Here is a 6,593-nt window from a genome sequence, read left to right on the forward strand (position 1 = left end):
TAACATCATTTTAACTAACAGGCACTGTCGAATTAGGGTCGAAAATCAATGAGTTCCGCGTTAATTCTCTTCGCATAATGAAGTTAATAAAATTAAATTTAACAAGACAACAATCAAGTATATAGAGGATATTTGTTGGATTCGTTGGAATTCGATTTTAATTCACGAGTTATCATCGAAAATGATGCGCCACTTGTGACAATATATTTTGTTTTATGATCACTCGTGAATTAAAATTACCGAATTCAACAAATTATTTTTATGTCATGCTTCAAATGATTATTTTTGTATTTTTGCTCTTCCGGACAATGCAGTTCCCTGTTTGGCGCACCGTAATATCATTACATGTATGTTCGATGGAAGATAAACCGTATGTTTTTATAAACATTCAATGCAGAGTAGTCGCCCTTGGTAAAATTGGGGTTGGGGTCTTAATGGGGGAAACCAAACATATCTAAAGATAGTTGCGGTCCAACAATAAACATTAAATCGAAAGTTTTCACTGCTAATTTTTTAATGTTTGAAAAAGTGATTTATCAGCTTTAAGTCACAGTTATTTCTCTACAAACCACCATATTCATTAAATGTACACGTACAATGAACAACTACAACTACAACAACAAGATTGATTAACATATATCATCAATCACCCTACACTTATAGCATAATGCACTTCGGTTTCTTGGCTTGCGTAATTCGATATCAGATGGGCATTACATTTGTTTTCACTTTCCGCCAAATATTCTTGTCTTCTCCTTACGTTCTCATGCAATAATATTGAAATGCCGTCACTAAAGAATTCAGTAACAGGAATAATAAAAGTAATTATTTCCAGAGGATGAAATTCGTATAGTCTTAATTTTGATTTGCGTGTTTCGCATGAATATTGGACGACCAACGAGCACAGAAACGAACATATATATAGGAATAATTATTGATTGCGTGACGCCTTTAGATAAGGAAGCTTTTAAAAACGAACTCTCCTGTTCGTTATTCATAAACGAACATATTTTGACCTGTATATATGATATGTGGAATGTCATGTAGTTTGAATAGTACCATCGTTATACTAAAACATTGGTGTTGTTGTTAGTAAAGATGCATGTATGCAGATTCTGATATGAAAGATACATTTTCCTTCTTTAGCATAGTGATTGCTATTCCGATTCTATTGAAATAACGATGGTTTGAATAACGCATGAACGTTAAAATTATAATATACTTTATTTTCAATGGATACCACATCGTGAACGCATATAAGTTACATCAATATCAAAGCAATCCGGTTTCAGTTTAAATAGAGTTATAGTCTTAACGAATCACATCAAATCACCAGATCAGCAAACACTCAAGACTGTGTTGTTTTTTCTTATTTTCAGAGAAACAGAATACCATTGACATTGCGACTCGAAACTTGATCATGCTTGTTAAGAAATTTGCTTATGTTAGTGCAAGATACGGTTGTGTTATAAAGGAGTTGCAATCAGTTTTCACATTTTTGATTTGCTGACTAAATTAAAAAAAAAATATGACATTTCTTTGATTTAATTAGAAAATGTAAGTAACGTTTCGGCATTACTGAATATAAACCCGAAATACATTTTTACAAAATATATATTCGGAACATTATGTGTATGGTCTTGCATGCAATAAACATAAAATGCCTTTTTTTGCCCTCCTGTTCGTGTAAGGTTATTTGCAAAATAAGATTATTTGCATAATGCATAATGCAATGATATGCAACTTTTAACCGCATACAACATATACACTTATCGAGTATATTGACATAAGAAGGCAACATAAGGAACAAGATCGTGCCGTATATTCTTGTGGTTATATGTGGTATTTGCAGGAAACATGCATTCGCCTTAACCCTGTATAATTATTCTATAAAGTGTTATATATTTCCACTCCAACCATATAATATTTGCATGTAAATGTGATTGACGTCGTTATTTGAGCCTGTTCAATTCGGACTGCCATTAGCTGCCCTCAATAAAACGGATAGTGAGTAGATGCACATAACAATGTTCAACTATACGTATGATAATGCTTTTGATCTGAATAATGAAATGAAACTATAAAATGAGAAGAAATACGATCTTTCCTGGACGTCACTTAAATTCAGTATCCTTTTAATATAATTGCATGAAGATATAAAATACATTCTTAATTCATCGTGAATTGCGTGTCAAACGTTGCAAAATTCAATGTTGCCCTTTTAATGAGGTATATTGTATATATATATATATATATATATATATATATATATATATATATATATATATATATATATATATATATGTGTGTTGGCTATTTCCATTTTTGTGTGGTATAAATGCATAGGTCGTATTTGTCATACGTCATAATTTCGTATTTATGTTCGATATTTTCATATATATGTTCTAAAAATTCATATATGTATGCAATAGTTTTATATATGTGTGGTTTAATTATGATATTTGTGTGTTGTATAATTTTCAAATTAAGTGTGTGTGTGTTTTATAAACTTTTATTTTTGTGTGCACAAATTCTATGTTTGTTGTAAAATTGTCATATAAATGTTCTATAATTTGCATCATGGCAAATATTTGTATCTATTGGAAAATATTCAAAATAAAACATATCAGGCCCTTTTCGTTTATACAAAGCCCTGCCCTTGGAAAGGGGCACTTCCCGCAATTCAGTCATACCGATTTAGAACGAAGGATTTCATTTGACGGGATCACAATCATCCCTAAAGGCCACATTTATTTCCAATCTTCATGAAATTTGGTCAGAAAATTGGTCTCAATGATATCTTGAATGAGTTCGAAAATAGTTATGTTTGCTTGAAAAACATGGCTGCCAAGGTGCGGGGCATTTTTCCTTATATGGCTTTATATGGCTATAGTAAAATCTTGTTAACACTCTAGAGGCCACATTTATAGTCCGATCTTCATGAAACTTGGTTAGAAGATTCATCCCAATAATATCTTGGAGGATTTTAAAAATGATGTCCTTTGGTTGAAAAACATGGCCGCCAGGGGGCGGGGCATTTTTCTTATATTGCTATATTAAATATAAAGAAGTGAAACTCCAGCTGCTGGAGCAGTATTGAATAAAACAAGTATATAATATCTATGGCTTAATTAAAGAGCTTACCGAATCGTCGAAAATATATGTTATTTTATATTTGTGACAAAAAATGTAATCTACGTATTTATGCAGACATCTTGGCGACCTTCATGGCTTTATACCCTTAAGGGAGCAAAGCCTTTCAAAGAAAGAAGACAATGACCAATACAATAAAGAACTTCATAAGTTAAAATAAAACCTTTATAACATGCAACAGGAGCCTCCGCTCCTGCTTAACCCATTTATGCCTACCGTCTAGAAAAAAGGCATTGGCAAACAGCGTAAACCCTGATGAGACGCCGCATGATGCGGCGTCTCATCAGGGTCTGCGCTGTTTGCTTAAAGAATTTCTGTAAGAAATATTCTTAATATAGAAATAAATATACTAGACATCCCTTATTTTGGAAATAAATTGATCCCATTTAGAAGGATGGGAGAGTAAACTGGGCAATAATGGGTTTACTAAATGGTCGGTTGCACATAAGTGTGTGTATTTCGAAGTTTTCGAGGTCCTTTCACGAAATTTGGGACGAATAAGGAATTTTAGCTGCAATTTCGTTGTTACTGAAATATTTAGTTTGTTCTTGTGTTGTTGGTGGAAGCCGGAGCACATGCGGGAAACCCCATATATCCGGTATGGTGACCACCAACCAAGTTCATTTGCTTCCGTGAACGGGAATTGAACCCGGGTCGACTAGGGGAGAAGCAGTGTAGCAACCACTGCGCTAGCAGGACAACCAAGTCCATTGCATAGTTATAAACTTTCATTCAACAAGAAACACGGATGTTTTCCCTAGAAAAAAACTGAAGTCACCATATATTTTTTTAGTTTTTTTACAGTAGAGTATTTTTTCTATATTCATCTTTGACGAAAACTTATTCATACACGCATTATTTGTATAACATTCTTTGCCACTTTGGCCGCATTTTTGAGTACCAAATATCCAGTAATTGTATAATCTCAACTAATACGTTCGAATTGTGGGAATTACTTGTCAATGCAGCAATCACAAATCAGACAAATTCAATTCCATCTGAATCTAACGGATGCAACTCTATTACCGAATTTGGAAAATAGAACATCGTCTGAACGTTTTTTGTTTGAGTACATCGTCTGAACGGTTTTGACTAAATCATCTGAACTGCTTCTGTTTTTACTTTTAATGCGACGTTTATAATAATAAAATTGTAATAACATCTGTGATCAGCCAATAACTTTATTTATAACGCTAGTATTCTTTTAATTGTACTACAAAAATTAATAGGCAAAGAAATCCTTCATGCCCATCTGTGAATGTGTGTTTTTTTCAATGTGTTAAAAATGTATTTGAAGTTATATTGTCAACTGTATGCTATTATATTTAAATTTCAGAACTGAGATCAGATTGTACTACACAAGGCTCAAGAAGACTTTACCATGTATGCCAACAGCAAATCGATTCTGGTAATTTTCTCTCTACATATCGATGGGCAAATAAATTAAGCCCTCAATATGAAGTGCATGTAAAACATAAAAGAACTTGAGTTCAGACATCAAGTGTTACAGACACACAGGGGTAAATCAAATGTCTCTCAAACCACTTAAGTGCTGGGAGACATAATCTTTATCCAGACATTTTTTAACAGTGTTAGATGGGTGGGCCTCCTATTTAACCGTGTTTGAAATCCTACTAGGTCACCCTGTTGGATGGGTAGGGTTGCTGAGGATGCCGGAGGTGCCGGAGAGATGAGAATGACTTCAAAGTGTTCAATAAATTTTCTTTTCTTGAATTTAAAAAGTACAATGTGAACACAATCCAATGGTTGTGATAGCAGCAACCGACTCATTTTCAGTTGGTTCATAAGTTGTTTGTTACTTGTTCCAAATGGATTCAAGTGTTGCCTGTTGGCGTTCCATTTTAAAAATGATTTAGTTTCATACTAGCAAAGTAATTCTTAATTGTTTTGTCCTTTTTTATTTTCAAAAACTATGGATGAACATCAAAGCAATTATCCCAATTTGTAAAAAAACAACAACAAATTAATTGCCATTCATAAATTGTGCTGTTGAATTTCACTGGCAATAATTTTTTTCTCAAAAGGGTTGTTAAAAGGATTGTAACTCTCAAGAGCTTATATCAATTATATTCATCAAATAGACTTACCAAAAATAATGATGAATGTCCATTGCGTTATTGCAATATATATCCATATTAGGAATTTGGTGGCCATGTTTTTAAAGCAACCGAGACCATTTTCGAACTCATCCAAGATATCATTTGGATGAATCTTCTGAACAAATTTCATGTTGATCGGACAATAAATGTGACCTCTAGAGTGTAAACAAGGTTTTCACTTCTTTATATTGCATTGCACAACAGTTTCATTGTTTGGGATTAATAATTGTTAAATCAAATTAGTTGGGCAACCCAAATCGTGTGTATGATTGTTTTCGAAATTTATGAGTTATTGTCTTCCTGACGCTGCATTATGTTGAAGGACATGACATGAAGTGGGTCCCATTACTGCTACCAAATTAAATTAGTAGACGATTTGGCCGATATTTAAGATTTTTTATGTTGGTGGGGTTGTGTGTAGTCTTGCTTGTGTGAGTGGTAGCCGGAGTACCCACAGGGAACCACAACTGGTAGCCGGAGTACCCACAGGGAACCACAACTGGTAGCCGGAGTACCAACAGGGAACCACAACTGGTAGCCGGAGTACCCACAGGGAACCACAACTGGTAGCCGGAGTACCCACAGGGAACCACAACTGGTAGCCAGAGTACCCACAGGGAACCACCACTGGTAGCCGGAGTACCCACAGGGAACCACAACTGGTAGCCGGAGTACCCACAGGGAACCACAACTGGTAGCCGGAGTACCCACAGGGAACCACAACTGGTAGCCGGAGTACCCACAGGGAACCACAACTGGTAGCCGGAGTACCCACAGGGAACCACAACTGTCCGTCCTGTGACCACTAACCCAAATCATACGCTCAGGAAACGGGGGTTGAACCCGGGTCGCTTAGGTGAGAAATGTGGATAGCAACCACTGAGTCAATCGACCAGACCAGCAAAAATTTGTGATACAATTATTTTTTTAATGGAATATCTTTATTCTTGAAGAATGTGTGAAGAACTTTCGACTGATAAATTCAATAACATACGTTTTATATTATGACCATATCCAGATTTGTATTTAAATCGGCATTATTGTAACAAAGTACAGTGTAGAAAAAGTTCCCCGAGTAATATGTTTTATGTACAATGTTTCTCATCGGCCCGGTTCTACTGATTTGTTTCAAATAATGGTCACTAAGCGAATGTGCTTTTTCGGTTATAAGTTTTTGATTGGAAATGAGAACATGTATTCATGTTGTTCTTAAATATGTTAACAAATGTGTCACAAAATTAGCGAATCACTATCGATTAGTTAAACGTACTAAATAACCCTTAAAACACTAACAATAATGTGTAGAGAAATTTAATTAAG

The sequence above is a fragment of the Dreissena polymorpha genome, chromosome 4 (assembly GCF_020536995.1).
Source record: "Dreissena polymorpha isolate Duluth1 chromosome 4, UMN_Dpol_1.0, whole genome shotgun sequence".
Lineage (NCBI taxonomy): Eukaryota > Metazoa > Mollusca > Bivalvia > Myida > Dreissenidae > Dreissena > Dreissena polymorpha.